At 42.5% G+C, this 20,392-nt stretch overlaps 1 pseudogene; it reads left to right on the top strand.

The window, feature by feature from the left end:
* The first annotated feature begins 1,654 nt into the window (after nucleotides 1-1,654).
* Nucleotides 1,655-1,773, top strand: LOC136637662 (5S ribosomal RNA; annotated as a pseudogene).
* The last annotated feature ends 18,619 nt before the right edge of the window (nucleotides 1,774-20,392 follow it).

Raw genomic sequence — 20,392 nt, 5'->3', positions numbered from 1 at the left:
TCAAAGCAATCCGTTCATCAATATTTTGCTCATTAAAGTAACAGTATCCTCTACAGTCCTTTGTAATGTTTTAATGGGAAACTGCACAATTTTAGGTTCATATGTACACATTAAGGTGCACCTTAAATATGCACCTTAATTTGTGCAATAAGCACTACTCTGCATTATTAAGCAATATTAAATTACTCTATTATAGTGGAACTATATGTACTAGTGGTACTATATGCAACACTTTAATTTTACTTTTATGATTAATTTCAACTATGATGTTGAATATACTAAAGACATAATTGCAGTGTGTGTGTGTGTGTGTGTGTGTGTGTGTGTGTGATTTATGTATATACTTGAGCAATATTTTTGTAAGCTTTCCATTTAATTTTCAGTTTTCAGTCTGATTATGTACACTGGTGGCTAAGAATTGTTTTTGTATCAAGAGGCATAATGAAAGGAATTATATTTCGTGTTAGCTCGGGAGAGCAGAATGGTTTAATATTAATTTCAGGAGTTGTATCTGAAAGTTTCCTTTCCCTGGAAGAAGGAATTCTTTTTTTGGAGTAAAACACAGGAAGGACATCTTAAAATAAAAGCATAAGATCATAATTCATAATTCATGGCATAATTCATTTGATTGCTGAATAAAATGTCATTTTCAGCAGATATAAAGTAACAAACTGAAAAGCTGCCTTAGTTATAACTCTTCTTCATCCTGTTGGAAGTGCTCTTTCTTATGTTGGTCTCTCTCTCTTTCTCTCTCTCTCTCTCTCTCTCTCTCTCTGTTCTTGTAACTGTTTTGTTTGGAGACATATTTGTATGTTTTATACAGCTGAAAGCAAAAAAAAAGAGGAATTAAAAACGATCAATTTATTCATTTGCGTATTTCAGGTATTTGTTTTTGTTCGCCTTCTAATCTTGGGATAACGTACACGGTTCCCTTCCCCTTTAAATATAATGAAAAACCTTTTCATTTGGAAAGGTCTGTATGAGTTCAGAAGTTCAGGCTAATTGCATAAAATAGGCCATCCTTCTTTGTGACACAGTCAACATTTTGTGAATGGTTAATGCACAAAGAAGCAGTTATCCACAGAGGCTAAATACAGCATTGTACTGCTGTATGGGGACAGCGGGGGGTGGGGGGTGGACAGAAACATTTACAAGGAGACAAGAGTTCATGTTATTTATGAAATGCTGCCATAGATTGTGGTCTATCAAACACCCACAAGCATAATTCACTCGTATGGGCAATGCTCTTGCTCCCCCATAGAATATTATTGTGAGCAAAGAATATAATCTTAACTACACTCTGGAGCTTTTATGATTGTGTGTGTGGAAATGGAAGATTATGGATAACTGGATACAAGGGTCAATGGGAAGAATTATGGGGTCTATCTTATCCCCTAAACGGAATCCGCCTAACACATGATTTTAAAACTTATTTCACCTGTTTTCTACCCCTGTGACTATCGGTACTAAATCCATACTTGTGCTTCAATGAGTTTAAGCTAGAAAGACTATTATTTTCAGTCTCCAACGCACTGTGTTATCTCGTGTTCTCTGTAGCTAGCTGTAAGTGGTCCTTTGACCACTTCCTCGATGTGGCACATGCCCCTTCCTCCAAGTTTGGTACAGGAACTGCTTCCCTGTGATGAGGCCTCATGCCATTGGAGAGTATACCCTGCACATGCCTGATCTCATCTGATCTTGGAAGCTAAGCAGGGTCAGGCCTGGTTAGTACTTGGGTGGGAGACCGCCGGGGAATACTAGGTGCTGTAGGCTTATACCATAGTCTTTTGAGACTGAAGGTTGGCAACCACATCACAATCATGTGGGTGGGCTAATTATGTAGGTCTTTGCTACCCCATTGGCACTGCTAAGAAGAAAGGGCTGATCAGTTGGGAAAGATCCACATAATTTGTCCTGCCCGTATGACTGCATTTTTTAAACACACAATCACTAGCAGTTTGGGACAGCGTGGATGGTGGGGAAGCAGTTCCCACACTGTTGGGTATCTGTGTGAAGGAGGCCGGTGTAGACAGATGCCTTCTTCCCCTCTTTCTTTGGATCACCCAAACCTGGAAAAAAGTCCACAAGGAATTAGTTCCCCATGGAAAGAAGAGACTTTTTTTTAAAGGCTTTTTATTACATTTATATCTCATTCTTACAAGGAATTCAAAGAGGGAGATTGAGCTATGCTGTGACAGCAGATTTTTCTGAGACCCCTCCATCATCTTCGTAGCTAAGCAGGCATTTGAATATGAACTTTCTACATCCAATTGCAAATGTCTACTCACTTGTTCAATGGTGTCAAACTCATTTCATACAGAGGGTCACAGTTAGCATTCATGGTGCCTGCTGAGAGCCAGAAGTGACATCATTAAGCAGAAAGTGATGTCATTAAGCAGATGATAGCTAGAAAGAAGCACTTTGTTCTCACATAGAAACTTATTAGCTGCAAAGAACAGAAGAGAAAATGTGCAATCTTCAAAATATGAGAGAGTCCAATTATCAAACTGGGAATGCCCAGTTATAATGGGAGCCAGATAAATTGCTTTCAGGAGCCGCATTCGACCTGCGAGCCTTATGTTTGATACCCCTCCACTAGGTCAAACTGGCTGATCTGTTCTGAACACTGGAAGGAAAAATGGTTGGAAACCTTCAGTCTCAAAAGACTATGGTATAAGCCTACAGCACCCAGTATTCCCAGGCAGTCTCCCATCCAAGTACTAACCAGGCCTGACCCTGCTTAGCTTCTGAGATCAGACAAGATCAAGCGAAGGATGACTCAAAAGGGTTTGTGCTGCAAAGTTCTACTCAGTGGGATTTTCTTTTGAGTAAATACGTTTAGGAATGCTCTGAAAGCCTTCATCCAATGATGCAGCTTAAGTCCTATGCAAACAAATGTGTCTTATGTGCATGCACCTGGATGTGGGGTTGTAGTGTTGAGCCCTAATCACCAGTGATTTCTTGTGGGCACAGGGGATCTGACGGACAGACAACAATTTGGCTGCAGAAGTTTCCATATGCATTCCAATAGAGGAGTCCATTCCATATGAACTTTCCTTTGTATGCATTGAGCAGTCCAGTCAATTTAAATGAACAGAAGAGCCCCACATAGGGCACTGGATCAAGGCACACATCAGTAAATATTATTATAAGATGAACTGTGTCTTTAGTTCCAGGAGAGCATATATTTTTCCAAGAATTTATGCAGTCAGCCTTCAAAGGTGTAAAGTAAACAACATTAAGCAAATTAGATACACAGGGAGCCGACATCACGCAGTAAATATCAAAGCACTGCTAATAATAGTTTCATTGTTGATGAAAATTCTTTTAAAATGAAAGCATACTGCATACAGTTTGATGCTTGTGCACACGGATATAAGCTTCTTTGAAGGTACATTCATTACGCAGCCCCACATTTGACCTCTGCATTTGTTTGAGACTATAAATGTTTTAGAAAATACCATTTGTTCAACAGCTATTTTTCAAATGCTTAGATCTTGCCTGAGTTTCATTGACAGACGAACAAAATCCCCAAGCCCCAATCGAAATTGAGGGTCCCATATCTAATCCCTTGTACAATGTGGTCTTCTTTGAAAGCATGTATGAAATGAGTACAACTGCCATTCTGAAAGACTGCTACTCTTTGAATTCTGAGTGAGATGGGCATTTCTCCTTTCTGGAATTCCTTAGGTGACGGAGTGGTGTTTGAAAACCTGTGATATCACAACATGTTCTCAAAGGGAAAGGTGCCACATTAATGCTTCAGCCACTGAAAAATCATAATTACACAGGACCTCAAAGAAAGAGAAGGAACATATAATGTGATGATTATTTTCTCATGTGAACTGGAGGGTTGTTGTCACAGGTGGCTGCTAAATGTATGTTGTGAGCAATCCAGTGCAAAGTTAGGCATTCTTAAACCCACTGCTGACAATGGGCTTACAGTGCAATCCTATGCATGTCTACACAGAAGTCCCACTGAGTTCTGTGGAACTTATTTCCAGATAACTGTGTATAGAATTGCAGCCTTAGGTAGGTTCATTGAAAGCAATCGCCATATCTAATTGCATAGGACCAGTGGTTTGTTTATATGTACCTACAATATTAGGAAGCTGATCCTACTTAGATTTCCTCAAGTTTATTTATTTGTCTACTCTGCAACAGTAATGGTTTGTGTGCTCGTGAAAATATGCTGTACCTATATATTTATTGACATAGTATAACGTATACATAGTATAATGTATATAGTATAAATATATACATAGTATCTAGTAAATAGTATATATTTATATGACTTAGTATATTGAAATAGTATAAAGGACTATGTCCTAAATATCTGTATAAGTGACTGCATAGTACATCAAGAATATTACGTATGCCATAACATATTACTTGTGTTACTTTCTGTTGACATGAAGCTGATCAGTGAAGGCAATATCAAAGAATTTAAAATTTTTACAGTGGGTACTGCGGCACAGAAGTGAAATAGTTTGACTTGACCAAGTGACATGGAATATCTTGACTGTTATATAGTAGATTTTTTTAATTTTTAAGAGTGTAGTATTTTGGACCAGTATATTTATTTAATACATTGATATTCCACTTTGTCAAATTAAAATCTGCGCAAAGAAGTTCACAGCTTAAAAACTTGGGACAGATTGTTGTGCAGGAATATACAACTGTCTGAACACAGAACTTCAGAATATTTGCAACTTATGATTCCTTAGGTGCCCTTTGGTGCTAGTGCTAGTGCAGCTGAATGATAATGGAAAATTTAAAATGCAGTAGTACAGTCCTTAAAAAAAACCAGCTCCTCACTACATTTGATACATGCATGTGCTGGGCATGAAATTCCATGTTTCCATTTCAGTTCATGGAAGAATGGAAGGATTGGTGGGGGTGGGGGCGGGGGGAGCAGTTCCTGCAAAAATAAATAAGAAATATAGGAGGGAACTGGCTAACAGTGGTCTAACTTGCACTAATATTATTGTGGTTCCTATATTTTCTTATAATAAAGAAGTCGTTCCACACTTAAATCCCAAACTTTGCTTAAAACTTGGCATGGTGACAGTCAGGTTACATATATATTTGTCTCTGATAATAAACAGGAAGTGCTGAATTAAAAACATTCTATAAATAATGGAATAACTCAGCTTTTCTTGTACCGTCCCTTGTATATCAGCTAAATTCAGAACTAGCATGTACTACTGATACAATGGCTGAGATCTTAAAGCTGTTTTTGTGTTTCAGCAACTGGAAAAGCATTGGAGATGGTCCTATGCTAGTGGATCAAGAAAGGCAATATAGAAAGCTCTGAGTAGTTACTTTGAAGCTAGCCACAAAAAGCAGTTGCAGTAAGTGGAAAGCTAGGAAGTAAGTAGGAAATAGGTTTCAAATCAGGAAGCATCATAATGTGATTAAATACAACTGGTAGTTAAATGACTGCATACAGTTTTGGTTACATGCATTTCCACCTTTGAAAGGGCCTCCAAACGGACAGAATTCAGTTATTTCGTCTCTCAGACTTGCTTCAGACATTAATGGTATATGCTAGAACTGGAAGCATTACTGAATTGCGCTTCCTGTATGTGAGCATATCATTAAAATTCAAAGTGGGATCTGGAATATCCTCCCCTCGCAAGTGTGATAGTTGCACACACAATTCTATGCAGCTACTGTGGGTGAGTTGTCACTTTGAATGTTAACAATATGCGTGAATACTGGAAACACAAGTCATATTTCCTTGATTTGCACCCATCATAAATATTTGAAGCAATAATCGCTCTCTCTTTCAAAAGGCTAGAACTCAGAGCAACAAGAAACAGGAAGAAGGATGCCACCCTCAAAGCCATCCTTCTGAGCCCAAATGAGTGCCATGAGCTACTATTTTGGTCCTGCCCCAAGTAGAACAGATTTCAGTAACAAGGAATTTGTTTTATTCTCATTCCCAGTGATCTGAACTAACAGCAGTCATCATTGTGACTTTGAGTTAAGAGGTAGGAATCACCCTACCTAATGGGCAGCCCAAGTAACTCCCTGCGTGGTGATTCAGTGGCACCAGTGCTGTATCCCATGGGGGGGGGGGGGTTCAGCATGTTGAGTCCTCTTTGGGATAAGGGAACATTTGTTTTCCTGCCTGCGGTAAGTCTCGGCTGCTGCTAGGGGTCAACTTGAACCTGCACCAGCAATATTGCTGGCACAAATCCATATTGACCCGTGTAGGTGGATCAGACCCTGGAAGGTGGTTAGGATTCAGCGGGTACCAGTACTGCCAAACTTGCCCCTTTCTGGGCCTGATCTGCCCCTCACCTTCTCCATTTCCTCCCCACTGCTCCCATTCCACCCCTCCCTGACTCTCTCCCAAGCCCAGCATGACCTTACCTGCAGCGGTGGGCGTTCTTGGTTCATTTTGGCATGGACTTGCCTGGTCAATGCTTACAGGTGCAACCAGGCCACATGCTCTAGCACTGTCATGTTTGCAACAGCCACAAAGGGCGTGATGCCGGTGGAATGTGTGTTGAACTAGCACAGGGGTGTCCAAACATTTTGGCAGGAGGGCCACTTCATCTCTCTGACACTGTGTTGGGGGCCAGGGAAAAAAGAATTAATTTACATTTAAAATTTGAATAAACTTACATAAATGCATTTTTAAGAGATGGAACATATGAATGAATGAAGGTCTTGCAGTAGCTCAAGGCCTATAAAAGGCCTTGCACAAAGCAAGGCCAGCCTTTCCTTCACTGCCACTGCTGGAACACAGATGTGAAACAGCAAGTAGCGGAGGGAGCCCTCCTGCCACAGCTCAGTTGAGAAATCGAACAGTTGTCCTTATGCTGAGAGCAGTTGCGTTGGGCCAGCACGGGCTCCAGCAAGTCTCCAGACGGCCAGAGGCTCATTGGAGACTGGGGGCTGCCCGAGGGCCTGATTGGGAGCCCCCAAGGGTCACAAGTGGCCCCCGGGCCAGGGTTTGAGCACTCCTGAACTAGCATAATGCACTCAGGATTGGGCCACCACAATCCTATATGTGTCTACTCAGAAGTAAGCCCCACTGTGTTATTTCTGAGTAGACATGTATAGGATTGTGCTCTAATGGCCCATAATGAATGCATGATGCCAGTGCAACGCGTGTTCTACCGGCATAACGCCCTTTGCCGTTGTTGCAGTGCTGGAGCCCTATGAAGTCCCACTGTGTTCTATAAGTTCTAACAGCCCCATCCGATGGGCTTTTTACAACAGCAGACTTCAGTTCAGTTGTCACAAAAGGCCTTGTGATTGTGCAAATATTGCACTGCTGCTGGGCCATTAGAATCACGGGTGCAAAGTGTTGATAGTGTCATGTGCCGTAGAGCATGGGCTATGCCAGCCCTGGTAAGTCAGCGGCGGGGGTATGATATGCACAAGTGTATGGGAGCAGGGAGGGAGGAGATCAGGGTGGTCCAGGAAGGGAGGACTGGGTCACAGCGGCAGCAATCCTATACCTTCTCTCCCAGCCATCCTGTCCCCTTTCTCTGCAAGCTAACTTGTGTAGATCTGAGAAGAACCAATAGGCAGCCAGAAGCCCTACCTAGAGGTAATATTTTTACTGTCTGATATTTTTACTCTTTCCCCCCTCCCACTGGACTTAGTGTGGGCTCTGACAGTGCAGTGGTTGGATTCTGGTCTTACCTTCCTCACCAAAGATGCCCATGGAAAGTAATATGAGAGATGCACCTACGTGGCAAATCTGTGAGTCAAGGATAGCACTTGCCATTTGCTACTAGAAACAACCTTGCATTTGCATGAGTTCAAAAATAGCTTTCATACAAAACTGGGTTTGAGTAAATGACTAATTTATATAATACTGTGTAATTACTCTCTCATGCCATGTAAAGAACACTTAAAAAAATCAGCAGAAACGTTGTGGTTTGAAAATCCAACGCACCCAACATAATTACATCCAAATTTTTCTTAATGGCTTTGACCAAAACATGTAATTATTATTACACAACTGCATCAAATTGTCCAGATTCAATTGTTTCATCTTTGTGGTGCAGCTTCAGAGAGTTTGGCGTCCCCTAGGTGATGCTGGCTTCTGTGTTATAATGCAGTGCCAGGGCTGGGTTCCTGAAAACCCAGAGAACTCTCTCCTAGAGAGAGAATGACTCACACCGTTGAATACATGTAACACAGATACTGATGGACTGTGTCATGAAACTGTAACTAAGAGCCCGATCCTATGGTTTTTCCCCGCCATAGTATGCAGCCGCACCAAAATGCAGGGCCTCTGAGAGGAATTTTATCAGGGGGTACAAAGTTTCCTTTGGGCTCCTTCCCAAAGGGGGAGGGAGTGAAATAGAGAGGGGGCAGAATGGGGTGGGCAGAATGAGGGCAACACAGACAGAGGGAAACTGGCAACAGCTGGAATAGTCTTTGGAGCCCTGGTCTACCAGCCTTCCCAATGCAGAGGTCAGGTCTACCTGCCTGACCGGCGCTGGCAGCTAGATACAGTAATACAGACAACCAAACACACTCCTAAGTCTCTCAAAAACATTTCAAATATAGAAAATCATTGCAGGAGATTAGTATCATTGTGTTAGGCTCACTTTAGACTGGAAAGTGTCATGTGTACCCCAAAACTGGTTTCTGTAGCAGCTTCGTCACCGAACTCCTCTACACTCCTTCATGGTAAGCAGATCCACAAACCAAAGAGCTACTGGAACAGGTCTGTTTCTTCCCAGACGTGACACTGCTAAAGAATGTGTGCATTCCTGGGCTTGGTGTGTATGGCTTGTGACAGTAGTTGCTGCCATGGTAATGCCCCCAGCATCCCATGTGGGTAGTGAGTCTGGGTGAGATTGGAAAATGTCAGATCCTAGGAAATTTCTGGGCCCCCCTCCTTTGGCTCCTGGGCCCCCTTTCTGACCCTGGGCCCAGGTACAAATTATCCCCCTTTACCCCCCCCCCTCCTAGGCCCTTCCAAAATGAGCTGTGCATGCTGTGGTGGAGGGGGGGCAACTGATAAGCTTGGAAGGGGAAAGGGAAAATATTTTAGCTGGTGCAAGTCTGAGGAGACAAAGGGGTCATGTTGGCTGCCTCTGGAGGGGACAGCAGCAAAAGACCCAGCAAAGGTTGCCTGAGCCAGGTACCACCCCCTTCCGCCTTCAACACATTTCCATCCCACTTTATGCCCAATCCCCTATTACGCCCACCCTGTTGACTCACCTAAGTCAATGAGCCTTCTCTTCCTGCTGCTGCACAGTTGGGCTTCTGCAGTCTCTGTGCTCTTCTGGAGTCCTTTTCACGGCTGCCAGAAAGCACATTCCACTGTTGGAACACGAGCGTGTTGGCTCAAAGAATTGGGTTGTAGGAGTCATACATCCTAATCCTAGCTAACGCCTCCTGGCCAATGCAGCAGCACCAACTGAGCATGCATTGCATCCCATGGGGGGGTTTTGGGCTCCGGAGGCCTCATCAAGGTAAGGGAACATTTGTTAGTGGCGCAATGGGGCAAAGCATGGGTCCATGCATAGTCTCTGGCTCCCAAATCAGGAGTCAGTTTGGTCCAACTATCCTGCCCAAGTGACTACTTATGAATTTACCTCCATATACATTGGTCCATGGAAGTGGTCTGTGGGCCCATGACACAGCTGCTGCTAAGTAGCTCTAGGTCTGAAGGGGTGACTGCCTGCCACTATACCAAGTGTGCTAACTTAACATTAATCATTGAAGGAAGATATGATAAAAATGTTTGCCTTTATTTGGGAAGAATTTGATAGTTGGGGACGGAAAGATGATTATGCAGTAGGTTGAGTGTATTATTGTAAGCTCCACCTTCATCTCAGCCAGTGGTTAGATGGGGACCAGTCTGTGCTTTACTTAAACTTCTGTGAACTTCTTAAGAAGTTGGGAACTTATATTTCAGCAAGAGTGTTATGTGCTCCATTCTTTAATTTGACATGATATTCATGTCTCCTCAAACATCATAAGCACTCTAAAATTGCACCAACTGTTCTCTTCCCCTTGATAAATGTCTTCAGTACTTCTTTTGCCCATCTATTATTAGCACAACTGACTCATCCGTGGTTCTTCCCGACCATGGCTTCTTTATACAGGTGCTTTTCCCCACATGAAGCATTATGGGATGCGAAAGGTTCTAACATAGCTAGATTCAGCAAGGGTACTTTTGCCTTTGAATAGGGCCCATCTCTTACATCCAGCTGCTGACCTGAAAGCAAAACCCATTTAGCTCCTTGTGTTATGTTGCACCCTCTATTAACACACACCACTAGCAACTGCTTTGCATCCATGAAGTCCCAGGTTCCATTGATGACATCTCCAAGTAGGCTGAGAAATACCCACTGGAAACTTGGGAGCGCCAACACTAGTCGATGGAGACAATACAGAGCTAGATTGCCCAATGGCATATGACAGCTTCTTATGTAACCTACAGATCTATTGACAAAGCTATCGGTGACCTACTGGGTTTTCCCCCCCGCCTTTGAGCCCTTATTTCCTTTAGCTTGTGCTTGAATTACAGAGGGCTTTGAAAGTGCTTATCTCACAACTATCACCCATATCATCACTTAATGTTGTTTTCCTTAATGTGGGTCAAACATACTACAGCAGGGATGCCCAAACATTTTGGCAGGAAGGCCACATCATCTCTCTGACACAGTGTCGAGGGCGGGGGGGGGGGGAGGAGAAAGAATTAATTTACATTTAAAATTTGAATAAATTTACATAAATCAATTTATTAGAGATGGAACTTATATGAATGAATGAAGGTCATGCAGTAATTCAAGGCTTATAAAAGGCCATGTACAAACCAAGGCCAGCCTTTCGTTCGCTGCCACTGCTGCATCACAGATGTGAAATAGCAAGTAGTGGAGGGAGCCCTCGTCCCACAGCTCAGGTAAGAGGTCATACAGTCATCCTTATGGTGACAGCAGTTGCATTGGGCCAGCACAGGCTCCAGCAAGTCTCTGGAGGGCCAGAGGCTCATTGGAGAATGGGGGCTCCCAGAGGGCCAGGTGGGGAGTCCCTGAGGGCCGCAAGTGGCCCCCGGGCCGGGATTTGGGCACCCCTGTACTTCAGCAAAGGGAAAAGAAAACAAAACTTTCTTTGCACTTCTTTTGCCATTCAAGCTACAAGAAGTTGCGGCTATACGTTTACCAGGGTTGGGAACTCAAGTCAATGATTTAGACTCGAGTCATGAAAATGCATGATTTTGGGTGACTCATAAGTCGCGCGTGTGGAAGACTTTGAAAAAGGCTTGAGTCCGGGCGCCCCTGATTCGGTAGGTGTCCCCACACGTGCTGACTCAAGTCTGCCTGTGCATGGGTGTGCCTGCTTACTGTTTTTGCGGCGTGAAAACCTTGTGGGGCCAGCATTCCAACTGGGCGAGCAGCAGGGAGAGCCAGCCACAAGGCAGGGAAGAGTTAATGCATCCAAGCAGGATGGGGGAGGTGGGAGAAAGCTGTTTTGCTCATCTGTGTTAGGAAGGAAGGAATAGATTATCCTGGATGCAGGATGAGCAGTCTGGTATTGAGACTGAGGAAGAGGAGGAGCCCAAGGGAGTTCTTGCCTTATGGGGGAGGGGGAAAAGGATGTGTGGAAGCCTAGGGGGAGGCAGTTCATAGTGATTAAGCTTTCCACCACATGGCTGGTGGGGAGGGTGAAGCTTCATTAAATGACCGGCTGCAATGGGACTACTTCTGAGTAGAGCTGCCAAGGATCGAATTGTCCTGGTAAGCCTCGCAGCTGCTGCACGTAACCCTCCTCTCTCTTACCGCTTCTGTTCCAGCTCTCTTGCAGTCCCTCCCACCCTTCCCTCACTGTTTACAGATGAGCCGGGACATCAGGGGAGCGTTCAAAGAAAACTCTGAAACACACACACACACACCCCTCAGCAGCAGCCCTGTTTTTTCTGCAGCTGGCTTTTTAAAGGGGGGGGCAACTCAACTCCATGAGAGTCACCAAAGGGTAACTCAGAAAGTGTCCCCGTTAGGACTCGTTTTTTAGTTGAGTCACAGGGGGTGGTGACTCAGCAACTCAACTCAAGTCAAACCCCACTGGACTTTCTGTTCCATAAATGCTGGACTGACATTTATCAGGTTAATGGAAAACTACAGCAACAAAGATTTATCTATGGAACTTTGTCTTCTCTTCCTCTTTCTCCTTCTCTCCAAACCTGGGCTGTTACGCACCTAATTCCCACACTTGCAAACAATGGGATGTCCACACTGCTGGTGAAAATCCACATTGCTATGAAAATGTATTGGGAAAAACTCTATCAGCCTATTGAAACAGATGCCTTCCTTTGCTTTGTTTTTTTAAAGTATTACCACGAATCAAAGCCTGGACTGCACTGTTATCGGAAGTGAGCAGCAGGTGCAATAATATTTTTTTTTTTTTTAAAGGTGAAATAACCGTGCTGCCAACTTAAATGAAGGGTAGGGCTAATATCCTCTGGAAAGTATTGAGGAGATAACAGAAAGCCTTGCCAACGGCTGAATTAACAGCTCTATTTATGGCGGGTTTTACTGTGATAACCTGCTTCCAATCCTCTGACATATAATAATAATAATAATAATAATAATAATAATAATAATAATAATAATAATAATAAGGTATTTATATACAGCCTTTCTGGTCATCGGATTACTCCTCTGACTTTATTCAAGGCGGTTTACATAGGCAGGCATTTCTAAATCCCTCAAGAGGATTTTTACAAACACAGAGATTCTCTCTCTCAAGAACCAACATTTCAGAATGGATCTTCCTGGTTTGGTCTCACTTCTGGTCTCCAGTTCTCCCAGGCAGACTGACAAGCAGCTCCATCTCTCACATGGAGGGCAGCCAAGACGATTCTTGCTCACACCAAGAGCAGGTGGAATCACTCAGCTGGGCTTGTCAGCTGCTTCAAGCTCTCATTCTCAGCCATTCAGGGAGCTGCCAGTGTCCTCTAACTGGCGACCTTCTGATGTTATCTTCTGGCTAACAGAGGCTCTACCCTCTAGAACAGACCTCCTGCCCATATAAATGCTCCATTGTGTTGATGCACATCAGTTCTTAGAAAATACAGGCAGAGAGAGGAGGGGGGCCTATTTGGTACAGCAGCAATGGTGAAGGAGAGACATTTTAGGGTGCTAGAATGCTGGAGGTGTCTGATGGAAAAAGGCTACAGCAGCATGGCAGGGAAGGAGGAGGAAGAGGGAATTGCCCTGCCTGAGCCAAGTGAGCATTACAGTTGGAGAAATGCAACATTTTGCTGCACAGGCCATGCTTGTTCCTTATAATAGTAAATAGCCAAACTGAATACAACTATGTTTTCATTGAAAATCATATCAGGAAGCAAGCCCACTGCATACAAGCAAGCTAGCAGAAAAAACAGGAGGCTTCTCTTGAACATTTTAATAAAGATGTTAATAGAAATTGCAAGCAGATGGGGATTGAAGAAGGCCTCTTAATCTTTAGGACAGGTGGGATACTCCAAGAATCAAAACAATTGCACTAAATACATGTTTTATACTAATCTAGCTCAGTCGAGAAAAATGTTTGCTCCTGTGTGAACAGGAAAAGGCAGTTTTAGGGTAGGCTTATAGGAAACTAACCAGAAAATTGCAGATGAAGAAGGCTACTGCTGCTGCAACCCTATTCCCACTTCCTTTCAGCAATCAGGAAGAGGATCGGAGAGCTGATTGGAGCAGCTCTACCACCAGCAGGCCAGAGGGGGCAGCAGTGAGCATGTGGCAGCTCTCATCAGTTTACCAACTTCCAAGTTGCTGCTTGATATGAGTGTTTCAGGCTGCATCGTGGATGGGCTGGCCCTGACCAGCCTTGTCTGATCCTTTCAAAGGTAATCCATTCGTGATCACCACTGTGTCTGCAGTAACAAATACCAAGGTTATTTGCGCTTTATTTGAATAAATAGTTTTTCTTGATCCTGAACATATTGGCAATCAGTTTCAGTGGGTGATTCCCAATTCCGTCTCCCACTATTCTGACAGAGTGAATAATTTCTCTCTTTTCGCTCATTTCACACTGCACTGTAATTTTGTATGTACCACTATTCTAATTATTCATTCTACTGATTCTGTTCTCCTCATTCAGATTCTTTTGTTTAGTAAAAAACCTCAGCCTCAAAAAATTTTCTTTTGATTCATGCAAAGTGTTTATTTCTTTCCTTGATTTTCACTGATTGATTCACTAGGTCCCTCCCTCATCTAAAATCTCAGAACCTTTTGGAAGGCCTCCTTTCAGAGCATATTTTGGGAAGTGTGCAAAGGGTACTGCAATGGAAACAGAAGGGGGAAAGCTGGTCTTTTAATCTAGTTGCAGACATTAAGATCCGAGCCACTGGATTTTATATTAATGACTGTTAACTCTGAAAGACCACTAAAATGTTCTCACAATAATATATAGATGATTGTCGTAGAAGATACAAATCTTTTCAGATGGAACAAGCTGTTTGCTATTTAGAACAGTGATATGACTTGTAAATTGTTTATTCATATTCTGTACCCCTCCTCCTGCTTACTATTGCAACATATTTTTAAAGCTAGCTTCTTCTGCAATTCTCCTTTGCATATTTTTCTATTTTCTGCCTGTACTTGATACCCCACTACTATTTTATCACTGGATCTCAGCGTGCTCCCTTACAGCTCTTTTTTTGTACAAGTTGAGCCTGTTTATCTGCTGATTTTATATCCGTGGATCTGGCTCAACAGGGGTTCCCTGCATTCAGCCAGACTTGGCTCAACCTGAATGCCCCAAATGTGATTGGAGCTGCGCTCTGGTCACCTCTGGAGGGCTTTCTGAAGCCTGCAGAGGCCACGCACATCCGCCCACAACCTCTGCAAGCTTCAGAATGAAGCCTGGAGACAAAAAAAGAAGGAATTTCCATTTTCCCTCGGGAAATCGGAAGTGATGTTTTAGTGTCTTTTAAGGCATTATAAGTTCTGGGGATGCCCTCCCCGGGCCTCAGAATGCCTTAAAAGGCATTAGAACAAGGGGAACCCGAAATCACTTTTTTGCCTTCAGGCTTCACTCTGAAGCCCGCAGAGATCGCAGGCTCTGGTTGCAGCTCCAGTAGCCTTTGGAGAGTTTAAAAGTGCCAAAACTGCAGATTTGGTTATCTGCGGTTTTCAGTATCTGTTGGGGGGTGGGTGGGTTCTGAGAATGGATATCTTGTGGATATCGATGCACCACCTGTAGTTAAAACATCTATGGTATCAGATGCTTCCCCCAAAGGTGCAGTGGGGAGATAATGTAGAGGTGCCTCTTAACCTCTTTGCTTGCATTTCACCTTCCACTTCCTCCCATTCCTTCCCCTTTTCCTTCCTTTCAAATGTACAGTAGTATAAAAGAGAAGAGCAATAAGGACATGGAGCTTGCTTCCTGGTGCACTGGTGAGCTGGTAACTCTTGGGACGAGGTTTGTTAGCTGTCTGATTCCACTGCAGCTGTGATAGTTGCACACAGAACCATAGTCACCACTCCCTAACCCACCATCTCAGTTATTCACAAATGACATTTGAATCATGCAATAAATTGGTAGGTAAATTGTGTACTGTTAACACATGATCAAAATATTACCAACAATCGAAACCAGTGTTCTTCAGTCTGTGGGTCGTGACCTTATGTCATGCTTGAAGCCTCTTTTGGGGAGGGGTTGTGTTCAAAGCTGGTGCAAGAGAGGGCTTGGATCCAATCCAATAATGGTATTGCCTTATCAAAACTGAGTTCTTGATATCCTGCAAGGCCTCCTCTTCCTATCTTGCCCTGCAGCTCCTACAGCCGGCCATGTTCAGTCTACTACCTCACATGATTGTTGTGAAGACATAAGAGATGGGGGAAAGGGGCAGATTGGGCGGCAACAAGGGCAAGTGGATTGGGGCGGCAATGGGGGTAGGTGGAGGAACAGGATCAGCAGTGGGGCTGCAGTCTATTTATTGGAGTCATGTCACAAAAATGTTGAAGATTACTGATCTAAACCATTTAATTGAGGGGTTGTAATTTGAGAGACTGCACTGGAATTCTGAAACACAGAAAACTGACATCAGATACCATGTTAAATTAAATCAGATACATAAGTGGTCTCTCTAGCAAATATCATATAGTATGATATTATATTTATTATATTTTATTTATTTATTATATTGCATCATAGTGCAATCATATTGCAATCTCCTCAAAATCCTTATGGTTGCATTTAAACTGTAATCTCTTCTAAAAGCACTTTTGTTCTTTCCCCAGTAGTATCATAATTTTTAGTGAGACTCTCAGTTATTACCAGTAATTAATGATGAAATATATAGAACAACATATCCTGAGAACTGAGATGACAGTTCATTTTATGATTTGCACATGTTCATCAGTCAGTATACTGTAATTCTATTGCTATGCATATCTAACAAACGCATACCACATCCTACAAAAACAAATTAAAATTTATAAGTCATTCCAGATTTTCAGTCTGTTACATAAGATGACATACTACCATGGTGAGAAACACAGCCTAGTTTATTCAAAGAAAATTTTGAAAGACATTTGTTGCTTCACGTTAATGTATAGCTTGGCATTCATCTTTTCTAAGAACAATGGCCCAAATCTGTTTAAGGAGTACTTATTTACTCCTTTGTGGCCATGTGGATTCAACAGCAAGTGAAATAAGTTCAAGATAAATTTAGACCTTACAGTAGATAGTAGCTAGATAAGACCTTACAGTAGATAGGAATAATCAGAAGTCAGAGGCTTACAGGCTAAATTTTGCAGAGGTTTCGGACTCCTGCTGTAGGACCTAATAATTGGGTGACATCCTTCTTAGTGTTTCTACTGCTGAGAGTGCGCTCTGCAAGTGAAAATTATCTCCATGAATTGAAGAAATGTTCTGCTCGCAGAAGGGATCTTAACCCATATCTGCCCAGCCCACAGGTGTACATATTTGGTCCCTGTTGCGTATATGCAACGTTGGTCAGAAATGGCTTAGACAAGTGGAGTGCTCCTTCCATTCATGGAGGATGATTCCTTTTGTGACAGGAGCTTCTGAGGTTGGAAATGCTAGTCGTGATGCCACCCAGTTGTAGTAGTAATAGTAGCAGCAGCAACAATATTAAATATAGTAGCATCATTGTGCATGACACTTGTACAGCAATAAACTGAATGGTCATTTAATCAAAGTCAAACGCATGTGAAATCATTAAAAAACATAACCACACCACCTTACTGATCACAGTGAAAAGATCTCTCCTAGAGTAGCTCACTACTCTCATCTTATAGAGGTAAACAATAAGGTCAGTATATAAAGAGCTACGCGATTAGCCTGAGCCAAATTTTGGCTTGTTTTCTTGAATAACAGCCATCTAAGCTAATTCATCACAGCCTATGCTGGGCTGGTTATAGTCTGCAATTCAGGATCTAGCCAAGATACTGGGAATCAGGAGATATTGTAGGATTCTTGCTGTTCCAAGCAATGCTGTTTTCTGGAGTTGAGCTGGTGTAATTTGCTCAAGGCCAAGAATGTTGAGATGTTTCTTCAGACTTTTAGGCAGTGTTCCAAGGGCTCCAATGACGATTGGCACAATATTGACCTTCTTCTCCCAGCAACGCCCAAGATCTACTCTTAGGTCTTGATATCTTGTGATCATCTAATGTTCTTAATCTTCCATTCTACTGCCACCTGGGATTACAATATCAGTTATCCAAACCTGATTTTTATTTTTGTCAGCTACTGTTATTTCTGGTGTATTGTGTTCTAGATGTACAAGTGTGCCCCTGTATCTGCAGAAGTTCTGTTATGGATACGTGACTCGGCGAATACAGGGGACACCTCCCCCTACCCTTCAGAGGCTTGGGGAGCAGAGCCCTCCGAGGCTTCCCTGACCCTCATAATACTTTTTAAAGGCATAAAAACATCACTTCTGTTTTGTCCTGAAGCTACTTTTTTTCAACTCTTATAATTATTCTAAGCCTGGCAGAGGTTGTGGGCTGACACACGCAGCTTTTGCTGGGTTCAGAAGCTTCTCCCTCCGGAGGGGCACACATGGGGGGCACACACGTGAACCTGATCCGAGGTTAACTGAGATAGCAACTGTTACCCTACACATGCCCGATCTCGTCTGATCTCGGAAGCTAAGCAGGTCAGGCCTGGTTAGTACTTGGATGGGAGACCGCCTGGGAATACCGGGTGCTGTAGGCTTATACCATAGTCTTTCGAGACTGAAGGTTGCCAACCAACTGAAACTGCAGATATAGGGGGTCCCCTGTATATCTGGAATATGAAGTCCCAAAGGATCTTTACTTCGTTGTTCTCAGTGATTTTATCACGTTTATGATCCCAGAAATGTTGGTGTGAACGTATTGTGCTGTTTGCAAAGATTCCAGTGAAACATAGCTGCAACTCTATCATGACATTCATTTTTAAATTATTGTTGTGGTGTTATTGTTACAAAGAGGTGCAAGTGTGTGTGTTTTGGTGATTTGGGAGAAAATACAGACATGGAAAACTCATTTTCCCGCTTCGTTCTTGGAGCAATCACCCTTCCCAATCCTGGGTGCTATTTTTTGCAATATTCCTTCCATTCCTATCTTGAAAGGAAGGAAGCATTGCTTCTGCCCTCCATCTGAGTCATCACCCTGCCCTCGCTCAGGCATCTTCTGGGCCTTCCATGCAGATGAGCGCAGAAGGAAAAGCATTACATTCTTTCTATCTGAGTAGGAACATAAGGAATGTTAAAAAACCAAAATGGTGTTCAGCAGTAGGGTCTCTTACCGTTTCCAGGATCATGTGAACAGGTGGCAGGAGCAAACAAGGTTAGTGGAGATACATACTGGGATACATACTGGTCCCCTCTACTTGTAAAACACTTGTAAAAAACAGTAACTGTTTTTCTATATAAATATTCAGCCTTCAGGAACTAGCATAGTGGAAACTCCACAAGGGAGCCCAAACATTTTGGGACTTTAATGAGATGCTTATACAAGGCTACATGGGGTGTACATATTTCAATTAATAAACCATTCTTGAAGCATTTCTGACTGAACCTGGTCCTCTTTTCTTTCGATATAGAAATATGAAACTTTAAGATGAAATTAACACTTCAGGGGGGAAAAAACAACTGCAGTTCCTGCCACTGATTTAAGAGTTGGCCGGATTCATCTAAAATGAACCATGACTAAGTCCCTTGAAATGAACAGAATAATTAGTTCTAACTGACTGAAGTCCTACTGTTTTTAATGGGAAAGTCATAACTAAAATTACAGTACCTGGATTTGGGCCATCGCAATTTTGTTATGTTTTGTGGTTCCAGGCTTTTTAAAAAATGAATTTAAATTAAATGATCTGAAACATTAAGAATGCCAGTGGATAATTTTGGACTAGACGTGTAGCACAAGTTTTATATTACTTTATTATATTAAGATGACAGTAATTGTTTGAAGCCGGAAAAAAGTTATGTTAAACTGTCCTCTTGACTCCCTGGGGGAAAGATGAGATACTGGTTTCACAGTTTATATTAATCCAGGCCGGGGGGGCGAGAACTTTGATAAATCTCTTTCAGTGTCATTTCTAAATATTGTTTGACTCATAACAAGATTCTGTCAGGGAATATTATACTTTTCTGGTGGCTAAAAGAAAAAGTTTGAAGAAATCAACATTAGTCTTAGCACAGCTGCTTCTGCATGTTTGGGGATCCTAGGGGGTGAGTTGGGATAAGTTGTGGAGTCCTAAATGGGAAGGGGAGAATCCATCTCAACCACAGCAGTCCCTGAACCCCTGAAGAAGCAGCTTCTCTGGGGCTCCGAGGATTGCTGTGATGAGCAGGGAGAAGGGTTGCATACATTTCTTTTCACCTGTGGGAGTCAGGGCATAACCACATGAATGAAGTCAGATTTGTTTTATGTTGAGGTAATATATATGTGGTTTATCATAGTCATGTTTAAAGAATAAATTAAAGAATACTAAAGAGATGGTTCTCTCTTGGAAACTTCTTGTACTTGATAGCCTTTCCCCCACTGTTATTGTATTAAACTACTATCCAAAAGTAGAGCCAAAACAAAATACTGTTTTTGGAAATTTTTTTTCCAAGTCTGTATGATTTCATGTAAATTGTGACTGGGAATTATTTCCTTCTTTTTGCATTAGGTCAAAGGCGACATTGTGCCAATGCATTGTCTCCTACCCTAGTTTGAGGGATACATGCTGGTGATCAATGTGTAAATCATGTGCAGACATTGTATATGTACAATGAGGCATCTGGTGAGCCACTGTGGGATACAGGAAGTTGGACTAGATGGGCCTTTGGCCTGATCCAGTGGGGCTCTTCTTATGCCATTATGTTTTTATATACACTGTAAACAAATTATACACATTGTGCAAATTTATATAATTGGAATTTATTTATTTATTTTCCCCA

This window comes from Tiliqua scincoides, chromosome 1, assembly GCF_035046505.1.
Source record: "Tiliqua scincoides isolate rTilSci1 chromosome 1, rTilSci1.hap2, whole genome shotgun sequence".
NCBI lineage: Eukaryota > Metazoa > Chordata > Lepidosauria > Squamata > Scincidae > Tiliqua > Tiliqua scincoides.
The sequence above is the reverse complement of the archived record's forward strand: the minus strand, read 5'-3'. Positions and strand labels throughout refer to the sequence as shown.